This window comes from Lissotriton helveticus, chromosome 2_1 (assembly GCF_964261635.1).
Source record: "Lissotriton helveticus chromosome 2_1, aLisHel1.1, whole genome shotgun sequence".
NCBI lineage: Eukaryota > Metazoa > Chordata > Amphibia > Caudata > Salamandridae > Lissotriton > Lissotriton helveticus.
This window is the reverse complement of record NC_136059.1, coordinates 367,135,230-367,154,166: the sequence shown is the minus strand read 5'-3', so window position 1 is coordinate 367,154,166 and position 18,937 is coordinate 367,135,230.

Sequence of the window (18,937 nt, the reverse complement as noted above, 5' to 3'; positions counted from 1 at the left end):
AGTGAGCTAAAAAACGGTGATGGATCAAGCCCTGATCTGTTGACTGGGTAGGAGTGTTCTGATTAACTCAGATACTCTGTTCATCACCACCCCCTTTTTGTAATTATTTTAGCCACCATGAGTGTGGAAGGGTATGCTCAGACATGAGTCCCTTGCTCATTGCACCATCAGGATTCAAGCAAGCCGGGCCGAAGACGGCTGCAATGCCAGAAACCGGTCCCCGGAAGCTTGTTTCCTTTCCAGTGAAGAATTGGCTTGGTAGTTTGGTCTGCCCTGTTCCCATGATGCACTGGGCCAGGGACAGACTAATTTGCATATAGCCAGGTTCTGAACTGGGATGGTGCAGTGAGCTAAAAAACGGTGATGGATCAAGCCCTGATCTGTTGACTGGGTAGGAGTGTTCTGATTAACTCAGATACTCTGTCCATCACCACCCCCTTTTTGTAATTATTTTAGCCACCATGAGTGTGGAAGGGTATGCTCAGACATGAGTCCCTTGCTCATTGCACCATCAGGATTCAAGCAAGCCGGGCCGAAGACGGCTGTAATGCCAGAAACCGGTCCCCGGAAGCTTGTTTCCTTTCCAGTGAAGAATTGGCTTGGTAGTTTGGTCTGCCCTGTTCCCATGATGCACTGGGCCAGGGACAGACTAATTTGCATATAGCCAGGTTCTGAACTGGGATGGTGCAGTGAGCTAAAAAACGGTGATGGATCAAGCCCTGATCTGTTGACTGGGTAGGAGTGTTCTGATTAACTCAGATACTCTGTCCATCACCACCCCCTTTTTGTAATTATTTTAGCCACCATGAGTGTGGAAGGGTATGCTCAGACATGAGTCCCTTGCTCATTGCACCATCAGGATTCAAGCAAGCCGGGCCGAAGACGGCTGTAATGCCAGAAACCGGTCCCCGGAAGCTTGTTTCCTTTCCAGTGAAGAATTGGCTTGGTAGTTTGGTCTGCCCTGTTCCCATGATGCACTGGGCCAGGGACAGACTAATTTGCATATAGCCTGTTGAAAATTAGTACGGTTTGGTGAACATTATCTGCGCCATCTTGCCTCTTCCCCTGATGCCACACTTTTGTCGTGCGCACCCGCCATTTTAGAATGCCCTGATCAGAACGAACCCTTTTGCATGCCGCTGGCCCCTGACATAGCCCTTCGCCTTCACTAAGCCTGCACGCTGACCACCCCCCCCCTGCTTGCACCTGCCGCGAATCATAAAACCCCTCTTCGGCGCTGCTCTGCCCCAGGCCCTCGTCCTGTTCCCAGCGCAACACCTCCCTTCTTCCCATTTATGATCCCCGGCCCTTTGATGCAAACCCCTTTTCCCCGTGTGCCCGTTTGTCTTCCCCGTTCCCAGGCCGACACCCAGCTCTGCCGATACCAATCCTTGCCCCTCCCCGTACAATAGAAAGTTTCCCCCCAGCAAGGGATCCCCGGGTTGATCAAAGCCCCCCGCCCTACGAGATCCGATCGAACCCCACACACTCCGTGAATCGGCGGAATATCCAGCTGCGCGATGATCATCACCTGTTGTGAACGGGGCGGGGACTTCCACTGTAACCTTGCGTGGGAACGGGCTGGGAAGGGGGGATTCTGAGGATGTCTTTCCGTACATCAAAGTATCGACGAGAATGTGTTACATGCAACAAAGAGATAAACGTGTGTATAAGAGGCCAGGCCTCAGGGATGCAGTTAGAGCACCTCAGAACGATACCTTCTGCCCGTTTTGTCGTGTTCTCCTCCGGAGAGAATAAAAACCTTGTTTCCTGCTTTCCAGTCTCCAGCGCCTGCCTCTTCATTGATTAAATAACTAGAGGGTCACAGAGGCAATACCGCCGGGCAAATATCGATTGTCCCCGACCCGACTCAGGTTTCAACAATTGGCGTCCCAAGCGTGGGGCCCATCAGCGACTCGTGGATCCAGTGGGAGAGGTCCCGACGACAGAGTGAACGACTGCAACGATCGGGAGAGCTCTTGCCCAATAGACCCTCGTCTGGCAGCCGATCATCCGAACTTCACTAGTTCCGAACAGACCTCTCTCGAGTGATCTACGGTCCTGACTGGGGACCATCAGGAGTGCCGTGAGAAATACGAGAAAAAGAGGACGATCGGGCGCTGGATTCGGAAGACAAGAAACTGTCCACATGGTCCGGGTAAGGTCGTGTAATCACGACAAGTTGCGAAATGATTGCTTGATTGTTTGATTGCTTGATTGTTTAAAAATACTAGTATTGCTCTTTATTTATTTGGAGATTCACTGTCTACAAACGGAGAAACAACGGGCTCTCTCTTTGCAAGCAGTGGAGGATAGGTAGGGCAGCAGCCGTGCTTATTTTTTCTCCCCCACTCAATAATTACTTGAAACTGAACTGTTGTTCGCAAAACTATTGTTTCCTGGAGATTCCCTGTCTGCAAACAGGGAAGAGACCACCCTTTTTGCAGATAGTGAAAAGGGTAGGTAACGCAGATCTTTGCGGACCTACTCATTCTCCCCATTGTTATTTATTGGTCTTTTTGTTATTTTTTGATCCATGAGGTATTCACTGCCTGCAAACAACGTAGAATAGAAATATTCTGTCCAGTCTTTGCACCTAGTGATAAGATAGGCAGTGCTGACTTTTTAGTCCCTCGTTACGAGCCGTCATGTCTGTCTTCTCCCCACTGATTAATAGCCTGTTTAGCCCGGACCGTGTATTAGAGGTGGACCATATAGCTCCACTAGAAGGCACCCCTAATAAGGACATGTTCATAAACTATGGATTAGTCACCATAGCCTATAATAAATTGTGGCACAGGTATACCGAAGAAAGTCAAGACAAACAGTGGCCACTGGCAGGATCCTTTGACCTTGATAAAATAGAAACGTTAGAAATAGCCCTTCGAAATAATAAGACAACGCCAATTATGCTCGACAGTCTCGGTATGTGGCGCAGAGAGGCTATGCAACAACAGAGAAAAGACGAGGACAAACCAAGTAGAGAAATATACCGACAGGACAACCCCAGGACACCGCTACCCACAACTTATCCCCCGACACTATGCAAAAGACGACCAGACTTAGGGCCAGACCAATGCGCTTTTTGTAGGTATGTCGGACACTGGAAAGCCCAATGCCCGACTCTACTGAGCGTGAGTAAAGGCAAAGGGCCGACAGGAACGACAGACCGGCAGTACGAGAAATAGCGCGAGACAAAGAAGAGCCCGACTTACATAGGCAGACCAGATAGAACCACCACGTTTGATTATGCCCGATGGCACAGATTTCGCCAGGACAATTTCAGCGGCATGCTCAAGTTCTCCTAGGTCGGGCAACGTCAAGACGGGAACCCAGCCTCGTTTTAAATTCACAGACGGAAAGAGATAATTATGACCAATAACTGTTTTATATTCGTCTTGGGTCTTTGTATGTCGTACTTGTACTGTCCCCCGTCTGAGTTTGTGTGTATGTAATGTACGAATCTGCGTCATCCCTCTACACGTGTTTCCGTGTTACTCAACCTCTGTTAGCAGAAACTTAGCATAAAAGCAACCTGGAAAGAAAGAAATGGTAAACCAAAATCCGTAGACCATTAATGAACTTGAACTTTTAATTTAGCACAACAAACAAGGAATAATAACGGTAAACTGTAGAAAATGAAAGTCAAACAGAACATTCGCCCTCCCCCCATTCTGGAACCTTCCAAAGTAGGGCAGGGTTACGGCTACGCCCAACCAACGGCAACCCATATAAGGCGGGCCCGGCCGCCAACTCTTGGTCAGGAAATCTTAACGTATGGGGGAGCCGGAGGAGAGGCAGGAGCCAGCAGCCTGGGCAGTTGTAGGTAGTCCCGCCACATGTCTCCTCAGCCAGCCGCGACGGGCCTGGATAGACTTAAGTAGTCCCGCCACATGTCCAGAGAAGAACGAGGCACCTCTTTCTTTTCCCTTCCGTAACAGCCGCAGCAGCTCTGGACGGCGGGATGTCCTGCACGTACCTCCACAACAATTTGTCCAAGTTGGGCTGGGAGGGAGAGGCGACGCGGACGAGCCTCTCCCACCTCCACCGATAGGAGGTCTCCCAGCCCCCGGCCCGACGCCGAACACCCCCAGTCAGGCGATGGTGCCAATACTTCCACAGCACCGAACACACCATGGTGGCACCCCAGTACTTGCGCAGCACCGAACGTGCAATGGTGGCCATATTTTTGGAACACCGAACCTGCAATGACTGCGCTGATACTCGTGCCGCGCCGAATGCGCGCCACAGGTGGCCATACTCCCACAGCACTGAGCACAGGACTTGGGGAACACCGGATGTGGAGAGACCTTCATGCGGGGCGATGAAAAGGAGCAGCATGGAGTGCACCGGGAGAAGGAGACGACGCGAACGAGTCTCCCTCGCCCCCCAGGTGGGGGCATCACAGCTGCACCCCAGCTGAACGTCCCGCTTTCACCCAACAGGGACCTCTTCCTTTCACTCCGAAGGATCTCTCCCACTCTTGCAAACTCGGCGAGAGTGGCCCCTGTAGGGCCTCAAAATGGCGTCTGGGTCCGCTGGAAGGCGGGCCCCGGCCACTAGAGTAACTTTGACCAGCAATATAACTCGAACATTTGCCCACTGGAGCACGAGCCCCCATCTCCGACAGCATCTCCGCAGCCTTGAAGATTCTACAAAGGTCCCCGGCGGAGCCTTCGGCCCCTGCAGGCTTCCGGTGAGGGACGGCTGCCTTGATCGCCAACGAAACAAACATGACATTGCCACTCCTTCTGTTAGCATGAATTCTAGAACTGCCGAAAAGGACTCTGGTCCAAACTGCCAGTAATGGGAAACATTTCCCCCTGATGCTGCTTCCGGACTGAGCCGGCCCCGCCCAAAATGGCGCTGGTATCAATCGGAACTTACGAACACCTCGTGGTGTTCCTTCGCACTAATATAAACTTGATGTTCTGAGACTTTATATGATCCTTTGTACACTTGGCTAGAAAAGACAAGGAGAACTCACTCGACGAACAGTATGAAAGGATCCCCGTTACAAATGTTGATTACAAATGTACAATGTATTATATTCTTATAACTGATGTAAACCTCATTTACGACGCACACGTACGGTATGCATATAGGAAATCTGATTACAACTATTATGATTATGCTTCTAAATTATGAAAATAAATGCCCCCGAACCCCCAGCCAATTAATAGACGTTTTAGTTTCTTACAAATGAATGAGTAAAACTTTCCGATGTTTTTATTGCTGCAAACGACACCCCCCACTGTACGCACTTTAGCCATTGCCACGACCGGCCAAATACGACCGCACCCTCATAATCCACGTGCTGAAATGATTTTTCAAAATAAAGTTTTTTTGAAACTATGGACGGGTATTGCATGCTTTATTTTAAAAATGTGGGATCGGTGGGAAAGTTCTTTTCTGTGCACCCTACTCTGCTCTCTCTTTAAGGTTAAAAGAAGATGGTTGCCCAGCCCTGGAGGACGGATCGGATCGACAACACGACACTCCGCCTTCAAAGTACGCGACTGACCCATGAACTCTCGCGTAGAGGAAGACCTTGACTTCCAAGGATGGGTAAAACGAACGGTGTAAATGAGGGAATGTAAAAGGAGGGTGAAATGAAATAATGTAAATGTTATAAAGTACAACGTTCCAAAGTATCAGGGAACGGAGCTGACCCAAGAACCGAAGAACCTTAGAACGTCACAGCGTTGAAAGAGGTTTTAGGATCCCGATAGTGAGATACATCCTTTGACTAGATACCTCGCACTAAGCACCTCTGGTTTCCTTTTCACATTTCCCCGCACACGACCTATATGGACACACTACCCCCCTCGACTCCAGAAACCATATCCCCGGGGACCCTGCCCCGAGGAGGAAAGACGAGTAAGAGGTAAGTAAAGGACTTATGAATCCATGTATTTGAATATGCGCGAATGCTGTCTCCCCCACCCCCTTTTTTTCTCCCTCTGCAGGTTACATCAGAGATTACAGCCGAGGTGTGGCGAAGATCTGAAGCCTTGCCATGTCTAATACACGAAGCGGACTAGCGCCGCAAGGTGGTGTCTAAGCACGCCTGCAAACTACTCACGTATCGAACAAACCCGAAAAATTAGCACAACCTGATAAAAAGTGATCACCCTTAAACCAGACCGGACGAATGAACCCATGTCACGTATGATGCGAAGCTATGAGAGAATGTGTGTGTGTGACTGAGGCGTTGACCCAACTGGTCGAAGGACCGAGAATGCGAGAAAGTGCGACAAAATGGTACCTCCTTTCTTCTTTCTTTTTTCTCAAGGCACGTCCCCTCTACCCTGTCTAATGCTCAAACTGCATGATTACAAGATTCTAACGCAGACCCGTGAATGCCCTTTACTGTGTAATGCACTAAATAGCCTTTCTTGAATACACCGCCACCCTCTCTGTTGCACGTGTACTATTTAGCCTGCCGTTGCGCTCTCTCTCTCTCTCTCTCTCTCTCTCTCTCTCTCTCTCTCTCCCCTCCCCCTCTCTCTCTCTCTCTCTCTCTCTCTCTCTCTCTCTCTCTCTCTCTCTCTCTCTCTCTATTTTTGCACTCCCACTCTTCCGAGTGATTAGCCCCGAAATTGGCAGACTGCCACCCCTAGCACACCACCTAATTGGCTTCAAATACCGTCAGTATTTGCACAAAAACTTGTCTTTAATACAATCACCCTGAGACCGTGTCATTACCTCTCCTTTTCCGCTAGAAGTCAATGAACCGAGGTTGGGCCGTAAGGGAAAGGACAGGTAAGACGACAGAGGTTCCCTAATCTGGCCCGAAATAAGGGAACTACATGTCAACGGCTCCTATGGTATAAGAAAGGACCTCAGAATACGCGACCCTCCCCACCCCGACTCGTCGCAATACCCAAACAGGAAAAATGATCACCCCTGTTACATCCCCTGTATCAGCCGCCCAAAAACGGGAGTTATGAAACTACCCCTCATTTCCGGTTGTGAGAGATGGGTCGATTTACGCCCTTACCACAAGTTTCTATGTCCCTAGTCGTCTCCCACAAAACCCCTGTCTTTTCTGATTAAGTACTCAGGCCGTAGGAAGTTACGTAGGACCCAGGATGATGTTTTACAAGGTTAACTGACTAGTCCAAGGTGAATCATCGAAATGAACCCCGTAGTAGTTGAAAAGCAGGATGCATCAATAGAAAAGAAATGTTTAGCCATGTTCGTTTCTCAGCAAAATGCCTGTGTAGTACCATGTTGACAACTCACAGTACCCTTTGTAAATGTAAAACTCTAGAGAACGGCATATCTTTGCCAGGTTCGTCTCACGAAGGTGGGTCACCATCAGATGAACTGTCGTGACTGTAATAAATAATTGTGAAGGAAAGTCATAGTAGATCCAACAGGCCCGTCACCGGTCATTCATATGCCAGTTGTGAACACTAATATAACGGGCATTTTCATTCTTTGCCTGGAGCTGGGAGAGAAATAGACTTTTTGATTATCTTCATCTGCAAATTCTCTAAAGACTGTCTTTTCAAACTTGTTTAAGGGTACTGCTGTTGGAGGAGAGAAGGACCGGATGTGGGAGCACGAGGCCTGACTGCAGACTAAGGAACACCTGCGACATTAGCCAAGGCGAGACCACGACAGAAAAGAGCTGCAGGACGAGGCACTGTTTTCGACAACATGAAAAGAAAGGGGCAACCTGATGCCCCTGCTCGATGTCCAGTGTTTGCCGACAAGTCCCCGCTCTCTGAATTCCGTCACACGCCCGCCTATCTGAAGTCTCTTGTTTCCCTAGTTTGTTCCTAATTTGGCCTTGCTCCATCCCCCTTTTCCTCCGACCTACCCTATGGACTCTTTTGTACGCTCTTCTTCCATCTGAACTTTCTGACAATCACCTCAAAGGACACAGGGCGAAAGGGACCTTTCCGACCAGAAACGCGAGGAAAGGGTCGTGCCCTGCAACGCAGAACTTAGAGTAGAGCTGGACCCGTAGCTCCATCGCCGGTGCTCCACAGCGCCAACGAAAGACCACAAAGAATAATGAGAACTCGTTAACTTCGAACATTTGACATCCTCAATCACCGTTTCTGCTATGCCTCATTTCTCTCCCAGCCGCCATTGTATTGATCCTGCTCCAATCCGAATCTGAGATATGTAATAACCTGCCAGTTCACGTTATGATATGTACTTGCTGCTCTCGCTACAGAACCGTTTTTTGTATTACATTCCTATGACTTTCCTGCTGAACAAGTTTATCAAAGTTTATCAAATAGGTCCACCTCCTAAACCTAGAAATGTTAAAATGTATTGTTTACAACTCTTTTTTCATCTAGGGTTCCTACCGTTTTCTTTCTCATGCCCACCACAATAGAACCGAGTAGAAAATGAACCAGCAAGATGTCTTGAATATGTTAAAGGGAGGACTGTTGAAAATTAGTACGGTTTGGTGAACATTATCTGCGCCATCTTGCCTCTTCCCCTGATGCCACACTTTTGTCGTGCGCACCCGCCATTTTAGAATGCCCTGATCAGAACGAACCCTTTTGCATGCCGCTGGCCCCTGACATAGCCCTTCGCCTTCACTAAGCCTGCACGCTGACCACCCCCCCCCTGCTTGCACCTGCCGCGAATCATAAAACCCCTCTTCGGCGCTGCTCTGCCCCAGGCCCTCGTCCTGTTCCCAGCGCAACACCTCCCTTCTTCCCATTTATGATCCCCGGCCCTTTGATGCAAACCCCTTTTCCCCGTGTGCCCGTTTGTCTTCCCCGTTCCCAGGCCGACACCCAGCTCTGCCGATACCAATCCTTGCCCCTCCCCGTACAATAGAAAGTTTCCCCCCAGCAAGGGATCCCCGGGTTGATCAAAGCCCCCCGCCCTACGAGATCCGATCGAACCCCACACACTCCGTGAATCGGCGGAATATCCAGCTGCGCGATGATCATCACCTGTTGTGAACGGGGCGGGGACTTCCACTGTAACCTTGCGTGGGAACGGGCTGGGAAGGGGGGATTCTGAGGATGTCTTTCCGTACATCAAAGTATCGACGAGAATGTGTTACATGCAATAAAGAGATAAACGTGTGTATAAGAGGCCAGGCCTCAGGGATGCAGTTAGAGCACCTCAGAACGATACCTTCTGCCCGTTTTGTCGTGTTCTCCTCCGGAGAGAATAAAAACCTTGTTTCCTGCTTTCCAGTCTCCAGCGCCTGCCTCTTCATTGATTAAATAACTAGAGGGTCACAGAGGCAATACCGCCGGGCAAATATCGATTGTCCCCGACCCGACTCAGGTTTCAACATAGCCAGGTTCTGAACTGGGATGGTGCAGTGAGCTAAAAAACGGTGATGGATCAAGCCCTGATCTGTTGACTGGGTAGGAGTGTTCTGATTAACTCAGATACTCTGTCCATCACCACCCCCTTTTTGTAATTATTTTAGCCACCATGAGTGTGGAAGGGTATGCTCAGACATGAGTCCCTTGCTCATTGCACCATCAGGATTCAAGCAAGCCGGGCCGAAGACGGCTGTAATGCCAGAAACCGGTCCCCGGAAGCTTGTTTCCTTTCCAGTGAAGAATTGGCTTGGTAGTTTGGTCTGCCCTGTTCCCATGATGCACTGGGCCAGGGACAGACTAATTTGCATATAGCCAGGTTCTGAACTGGGATGGTGCAGTGAGCTAAAAAACGGTGATGGATCAATCCCTGATCTGTTGACTGGGTAGGAGTGTTCTGATTAACTCAGATACTCTGTCCATCACCACCCCCTTTTTGTAATTATTTTAGCCACCATGAGTGTGGAAGGGTATGCTCAGACATGAGTCCCTTGCTCATTGCACCATCAGGATTCAAGCAAGCCGGGCCGAAGACGGCTGTAATGCCAGAAACCGGTCCCCGGAAGCTTGTTTTCTTTCCAGTGAAGAATTGGCTTGGTAGTTTGGTCTGCCCTGTTCCCATGATGCACTGGGCCAGGGACAGACTAATTTGCATATAGCCAGGTTCTGAACTGGGATGGTGCAGTGAGCTAAAAAACGGTGATGGATCAAGCCCTGATCTGTTGACTGGGTAGGAGTGTTCTGATTAACTCAGATACTCTGTCCATCACCACCCCCTTTTTGTAATTATTTTAGCCACCATGAGTGTGGAAGGGTATGCTCAGACATGAGTCCCTTGCTCATTGCACCATCAGGATTCAAGCAAGCCGGGCCGAAGACGGCTGTAATGCCAGAAACCGGTCCCCGGAAGCTTGTTTCCTTTCCAGTGAAGAATTGGCTTGGTAGTTTGGTCTGCCCTGTTCCCATGATGCACTGGGCCAGGGACAGACTAATTTGCATATAGCCAGGTTCTGAACTGGGATGGTGCAGTGAGCTAAAAAACGGTGATGGATCAAGCCCTGATCTGTTGACTGGGTAGGAGTGTTCTGATTAACTCAGATACTTTGTCCATCACCACCCCCTTTTTGTAATTTTCTTATAAATGGCAACATAATTGCGATAATTGTTCATTTTCAAGTAGTACTGAGATACACACAGAAAGATTTATATATTTAACATTACCAGATTGTAAATTAGTGTCCTTTAATAAACTAGATGCGTATCAGAACATGGTCTGCTCTCAATGTAACTCAGAAATGTTATCAACATTATTTATCCACAGATATGGACAGTATGTAATTTTAATGCTTCAACGATGCAGAGCTGATGGAAGTAAATTGTCAACTTTAATTAAAAATTTTGTGGCTGCTCAAATATCTATTTGTAGAAGAACATTTGTAACTGTAGCAAATATTTTTCATGAAGGGCCATCAATATCATCAGGACATCACATAGCTTATTTGAAATCTCCAACAGGTTGGACGCTCTGCAATGATAGTCAATTGAGTTTTAAGAAACGTTTGCCTTTTGACTTAACCAATTCTTATCTGATATTTTTGCAACCTAAATTTCAGTAAAATTACATGGTGTAGTAAGATTAATACTGTAAAAATATGAAACTGTGTTGTTTAGAAATATGATGTGATTGAGGGTGTTCAGATCTATAAATGAAACTTTTATGTGGCATAGTGATAGTATCAGGTAAGGTTTCCTTAATGTTTAATGGTACAGAACACGTTGGAATTAACTCATACTATTTGGCCACGCGGAAAAGAATGAGATATCAAAATTTGGACTTGAGATAAATGTTTTCAGAACATACTTGCTCGGAAGTTTGTTGAGAGGTACTAAAAAAAGAACGAATTAACTCATACTATTTGGCCACGCGGAAAAGAATGAGATATCAAAATGTGGACTTGAGATAAATGTTTTTAGAACATAGTTGCACGGATATTTGTTGAGAGGCATTTAAAAATAAGTGGTATAGTTTAATTAGTTTGTAACTGTGGAGTATGTGCTGTGCTTACTCAAGAAATTGCGAATTAGAGAAAAACATTTAAGACATGTTTGTTTCAGGTATTTATATTATCTATAGAGATCTTGTACGGGTTTTTTAAACACAATCATTTTGATTGTGTTTTTTTTTCCCCGCTGTTACATGATGATTACTATTGAAATCACTGTTTATAGTGAAAATCAATTTATCTGAGGACAGCAAAAATAAACCATTTAATATGTTGTCTAAGTTATTTTGTTATATTGGATTTAGAAATATGTATTATAACAGATTTCTTTATTGTCTTCCACAGATATTAAATTTATAAGGTAAGTACAACTAATCATATCTGAGAGTTTCGTGTACCTCTCTCTTATCCTTATTTCTTTCATCCTCTTCCTTTGTTAGTGGTGTTTAGACATGGTTATTCCCTTTAACTCATGTACATTTTGCATTTTTAAATTTTCTATCCTGTTTCTCTTACATCTTTTCTGTTAGTATTCTATTCAGTGTATCTAACTCTTCAGTTTGTTACTTACGTTGTTTTATACCGAGTCACCTTTATTGACCCTGTATCACCTTTGTTTCCTGAATCTTAATTTCTTTGTCTTACTGTACCTTACAATTTGTTACCTTACTCTGCTTTCATTAATTATGCTCAATTTCCAAACTTAAATCTAAAGTTGTTGGACTTGGCCCTTATGGCAGGTTCACCCCTAAACTTTTTGCTTTTGGTATGTGATCTATGTTAGTGATTTTTGGGTCTCTGTGCACTTTTTCCCTGTGTCCCAGAGTAAAGTGCGTGCGTGTAGTATGGCTGGCCTGCCCTCCCATAGGAATGCATGGGGAATGTGTGTGTCCCTGGTAGTTCCTGATGTGTGGGGAGTGCAGACTCGAGTTTAGTATGTGTGAACTCGTGAGAGTGAATGCTGCGAGATGGTGTATGCGGCATGTATGTGTCTAGTAGGGAAGTGCCACTTCCAGACATTGATATGTGTGTGCAGTGAGGGTGCTGGAGCGTGATTGGCTGGAGCTGGCTGGCATGCCAGGCTCCAGGAAGTCTGGATGGGTTTGCCCGGTGGTGAGTGTGAGATTAGCATGCTGATGGCTGGGGAGGAGTGTACCTGTGTCCTGAATGAGGCTGGGTTTTCCCCTGACAATGCTGGCTCTGCCCCCCTGTGGTGTGTCTAACGACCCTAGCCCTGCCAGTGAATGAATGGGTGGGTGAGCCCATCAACAGTGCTCACAGACCAGCTGCGACTGGTTCTGCCCCCACCCTGCACCCTGAGACAAAGGAATGTGATGTATAAAAATGGGGCTGTGTCCCCACAGAAGTGGTTCTCTTCCGGGATCCTGCCAGAGGGGGCTGTTGCTGCTGCTGGGGCCAGGAGGACCGCCACTTGGACTGTCTCCCTGCCTGGAGACCCAGTGTGCTGGCTCTGGGCCCAGCCTTGCCCCCCTGCCTGCCTCCAGCCCCTGCTGGAGCTTGTGCTGTGCCTATAGCACTGAGAGCGCTGCTCTCTGCCCTTCAGCGCTGGGGAGCGTTGAAATCCCTTGCCTAGCGCTTGAGAGCGCTTCATTTGGCTCCTAGCGCTGTGAGCGCTTTATCTTGTCCTGTGGCGCTTGGGAGCGCCTGTCCTTCGTTGTTAGCGCTGCTAGCGCTTTGGGTGCCCAGCCTGTGCCCACCCGGCATCTGCTGATTTGATGGTGCCCCCTACTTGATGTCCGAGTGCCCACCTCGGATTATTGCTATCTAGAAGCCGGAGACCACCCGGCATTGCCGTGTCCTCGCCGCCGAGGAGAAACCGAGACGCAGGAGCCGCCCGCGTCATTGCCAGGCCGCGCTGGGATTGGCCCAGCCGGCCGAGCCTCCCGCCGCGTCATCGGGGGAGGAGAGAGAGAACCAGGAAGCGAGGCTCCACGAGAGAAGAGGAGCCCGGCGGCGGAAGGTGCAGGTCGGGCTCCGTTGTGACCGAGGAGCCCGCGCCGCCCACAAGAGGAGAAGCCGGCCGTGTTCCCCGCCGCCCGCAGCACCAGTGAAGTCCCGGTGAGTGCGGGGGCGGGTTCTTTGTGGTTCGTCGAGCGGCCCCGTTGGGAGAGGGCCGCTCCAACGTGCGCAGCATTTCTCTGTGAAGAGCCGGTTGAGGCTCTTCTGGGCATTTGGCATTTGCCCTTGTTCTGAGTCCCCCGTGAGGGACTCCACCGACGCCCCATCGTTCTTTGAGCCCAGAGAGGCTCCCGGCCATATGTTGTTTCGCGAGCCCTGAGAGGCTCGAGGCCAGTTCCGTGTTCTTGAGCCCAGAGAGGCTCTTCAAGTGTTCGAGGGTCCCCCGTGAGGGGCCCCCTGCCCAGTAAGGCGACATTCGTGCTCTAGAGCCTGAGAGAGGCTCAGGAGGGCCAGTTCTTGCCTAGAGCCCAGAGAGGCTCCTTGTCCGCATTTGTTCTTGTCCAGAGCCCAGAAAGGCTCAGCAGTGCCACAGTGGTGGTTCTTGAGCCCACGAGGCTCCAACGTTGCCCTAACTTTCCCTGCACCAGTTGCCCAGCACTTTGTGGGCAACTGCCACGTTTAGGCCCCCTGACTTTGGGACACAGGGCGTCCTAGCCCTAGAGAGGCCAGTTGGCCTAGGGACAGTCACAGGTGGTGACTTAAGTGAGTTTGGCGCAATTGTTATTGCTACACCTCTGAATGTGTGGATACATCATGTGTTTTGCTTCTTTCCCTTTGCTAGGTGTTTATGGTTAGGTGATTGCTTTTCCTTCCATAGGTCCTGAGACTAAGGTTCTAGTTACCTGCGTGATTTGCCTAGAGTGGTTAGGGTTACGTAGGAGGGGTTTACCCCTTACCAGGAAGTCCTGGTTGTGTGCTACATGTGCTATTTTTATGCTAAAGTAATTATATGGTTTATGTGCTGAGTATTGGTTCTACCAAGTATTCTTTCTACAAGTGCTAAGTTCTAAAAGTGTATACCCTTGACAGTGGTCCAGGTGGCCCTGTCCTGTACATAATCCCTTGTAAATTCCGCCCGTGCCTGTTGGCACAGTGTAACAATATGTGTGTTTTATCTAATGTATATTTATTATAATACAAAGGCTCTTTTCATATAACCTTGTGTGGAGTTTCCTTTGTGGTGGGCCTTGGGAGTTGTTGCTGGGGGTGTGCGCGCAAACACTTAACTTACATCGCCTCCAAGTTTAGCCTTGCTCCTCGCGCCACGTTACCTAGAGGGTGAGCAGGGGTTATCTTGTTGTGTGACTCCCTTGCCCTGACTTGGGAATGGGGATCTCTGACTGACTTTGGCGAAAGCCCTGGCCAGCCGGGGGTCCCGTTTCCAACAATAGTTTAGTTCTCTCACCCTACTTCATTTCTCTTTATCTCTCTCTCTTACACTCCTTGTCTGTTTCTATTCCATTCATCTTCTGTTACTCATCCTTTTTCACTCTGTTTCTCTTAGTGTTGTTCCTTTATTTTATCTATCTCTTTAAGACATTTCGGTACTCTTAGTCTGTTTATTTTACAGACTGTTTGTTTCGTGTATTATCACTGATCATACTCTCATTTTGTCTCTCACTTTACTTTCCTTTAGACAGTCATTCTTTGAGTGCTATTATTTCTTTCAATTAATTCTTTTATTTATTGATTTATATACTACATATTCTGTCTCGGTCTCTTTCTGTCCCTCAGTCTTCTTTTCTTTCACTTTCTGTTTCAATCACTTCTACTTTGTTTTGTTTTATGAAATGACACTATAAACGTATTTTTACTTTTCTACCACGGATACCTTGTTTTTTAAAGATTTTAAGTTTTTCTTTATTACTATTTCTTAGGTAAGTATAAAAAATAAAAATACTTTTTCATCACTGTGTAATTTCTTTGAGTATCCTGGTCATACCAGTGTCGTGTTTTATGTGAGCACTTCCACGGAGGATTGGCTGCACGGTCACAAGGAGCCTCTTAAAAATTAATTTAAGAAATCAGCAACATTTCAGTGAGTCAGTTCACTAATGCGGATGTGTCAAAACATTGCAGGTAAATGATGTGTGTTAAAGAACTTTGGGGCATATTATCAAGGGGGTTTTACTCTGCTTTTTTGGCTTTAAAAGCCAAGAAAGCGGAGATAAAATTATCTCTCTAGTACGTAGCTGATGCTAACACCAGTTAGCGACATCTAATAACAGATAATGACCATCTTGTGACCCGCTTTGTTTGTCTGTGAAATTTATCACTATTGACATGCAAAGTTAGCATTGCAAGATGTTAGTGACTGGAAACAGTTCCTAACATTGCTATCTCCTTTTACCCACTTTTGAACATATTTGTGCTACTGTCGAAAATGTCCAAAACCTAATAGCTGCCCCTGAGCAGTTCTTAGCTATGTCATGTAATGGTAGGTAGATAACATGACTAAGACCAATAGCTCGGTAATGCATGAATATTGCTGACTTCACAACAATATTTATGTATTTGGACCGATTTTTATCACTTAGGACAGTGGTTCGCAAACTTTGTTGACCTGTGGTTTCCTTGACCTACTCAGCAGTTTACAGTGGCTCCCCACCATTTTTTTTAACGATGGGTAGGTGGTATGTACGTCCTGTTATCTTCCTTAAAGTAATTGGGACACATTCTTTCACTCATCCAATCATCCGTTCACTGATCCAGCCATCCGCTCTCTTATCCATCCACCCTTTTACTTCACTGATTTATCCCTGCTTTTGTCCATCTACCCCCTTTCACTTACTAATTAATCTTTATAATCACCCTTTCAGTTATCCATTCTTTTACCATTTCACTTATCAATTTATCCATCCACGCATTCACTTGCCCATCATCTACCCTTTCATTTATTCATCTATCTATCCTTTCACACATCCATCCACTAAATCACTGATCCATCAGGTGCTCTTTTACTCATGCATCCATCCTTTAACATATCTATCCATCCTTCTAGCCATTTATGCACCCTTCCAGCCATACATCCATCTATTTATCTTTTCTCTCATCTATACTTCCACTCATTCATTTATTCATCTATCTTTTCTTTGATTATCTAACTATTCTCTTTTCATTCATCCATTCATCCTTTCAGTAATCGATCCAGCCATTTAGACATTCCAAACTTATTTACTCACCCAGCTTTGTACTTTATGACCTGAGTCTTTGTCTGCAGAGTTGTAGGGAGAAGAGGCCTGTGAAGAACAAACTACAGCAAGGGGTGGGGTGCGGTGGGGGAGAGTTCACAATGCCTCCGTACATAGGCAGACTGAAAACGTAGAAGTTATCAGTCACACATGATGTACAGTAACAGGATGTGAGGTTACTGTAAAATGGTGTTGTTTCCAGGGCTTTAAGCAGTGTTAATAAAAATGGAGGGGTCTCTTGAAAGGGGGTGTTGGATGTAATTCCGTGGGCAGTTGAAAACACCTAAGCTACAAATATGCGTTTAGCATAGTGTTGTGGTCGACTGGTGTTATGTTGTATCTGTCATTGCATGCAAATATATAACACAGCAAGTATGTTTACACCAACAACAAGCAAGGACTTTTGGCTACTAGAATAGTGGTAATATATACTAGGTTAACGGCGCCACAGGGAGATGTGCACTTTTCTTGTATATAAGTAATTGGATGCTGATTTTTTCACGGTGCTACAAGGAGAAGAGAACCACTTTCCCTCTTCTAGTTAGGCGATGCCACAAAATGCTTGTTACTCCTTAGCACCCTGAACAAAAGGATTAAGAAATTTATTTTGCTGGTGTATGAACTGTATTGTGGAAACACTTGTATTTAACAATTACGTAGAATACCAAACGTGTGCTAAGGAGTAACAAGAACAAGCAAGGACTATTGGCTTTGTCAATGGTTGCTAGTTCCTTTAAGTACAAAAGCAGTAACCATGGCATTGTTGAATATAATATTGAAAATACTTCTGTTCAAAAATGATGAGAGAATGAAAGAACGTTAATCTGTTTTTTTAAACTTATTTCATAGCTTTCTTTAAAGGAAGTGTTTTCTAACATTCCAGCGTGGGCGTTTAACTTTTTTTATCTAACAGAATCCCTTCTGTACGTTGAGGCAGGAGGAGCGCTACGTGATTGAACAACCTTGACTGCCATATTCTCATTCAATAAGTGGCAATGACGTCCATAGAGAATTTCAATGGGCGGGAGGGGCTGCTTCTGTGCTCCTGGAGGAGTGCGAGGCCGATCCAGCAGCGGGGGTGAGGCCTCTCGCAGGGGAGCAGCACTGCTCCCTGTGATGGCTACAATTATAGATAACAGGGTAGGGACGTCCGTGGAATTTACGGACGGTTGGTTAGCCTAGTGTGCGCCCTTGGCACCTCATTACGGTGTACTGGGGAGCCGTGGTGCACAGTTTGTGAATCACAGGCTTAGGAAATAAACCTTGATAATAGCACGACTCCTAAGCGAAAAAAAACGCCGCAGCTTGAGGAAAAAAATATCGCAACTAAACCAACATAGTGATAATTATCGCTAGTTGTTTAGGGTAACCAGATTTTTAAAGCCAAAAACCGGGACATTTCAGAAAAATAGAAGAAGGAGTACGATTTTACTTCAAGCGATGAAAGTGCTCATTAGCAGAGAATTACAGAAGAGGCAGTAAGAACATAAATAAAATGTAATTTTTAAACCGTGTACCTTGCCTGTCAATTACATTGCATTGTAGAAACAACAGGTAACTTTAACTGCTTTGTAAAACATAAAATAGATTTCTCCCCGTTTTCAGTCGACCCTCTCTAAAAACGGGGACATGAGCAATATTTCTTGAAATTTGCTGGGATAGCTGGTTAAAAACGGGGACCGTCCTGGCAAAACGGGGACGCCTGGTGAACCTATAGTTGTTGTTAATATGCCCCGAACATCGTACATTTGACTTTTGCCGGCTATCGCCAGAATTTTCCGCAGTGTAACTGCGTTATTATCAATTCGAATACATATGTGATAGTAAATCCTGTAACAGCCGGCGGCAGTTAACATTACCGCGTGAAAACAAGCGTTGTTTTCACGCACTAATGTGTGCCTTGTAATTAGGAGAGGGGGTTGATTTAGTTTTATTTTCCACACCCCCATGTTAACGCTGCCAAATGCTTGATCAGAGCAGGCCGTGGCAGTCGTACGATAAACAAGTTTCTTCCAACTGTTTTTCTCGTAGCGGCTATGTTCGTGATAGTCTTTTCCTCTCCAACCACATTTTGCTTGTGGTTTGACGTACGCCTAGTATGCATGTCATTAACTTTCTGTGTGGCAGACATGGAAAGTGCTCTTACGGCAGGCGCTGTTATGACCTTTTCACAAAGGTGCTGAGGAATATTTACAAGGATAGGCAAAACATTATCGCCGCTCTTAACGGCAGGAAACTGCCGATATAGGGGCAAAAACGGCCATCATAATATGCTCTATGAATTGCAATCGAACGTAATGATAGATATAAAGACATCTAACATACGTTTCGATTGGCATTTATAGAACATATTATGAAGGCGATTATCGTCGCTTTATTAGCAGTGTCCTGCCGATAAAAGCAACGATAACGTATCACGTCTTCTTCATAATATGCCCCAAGTATC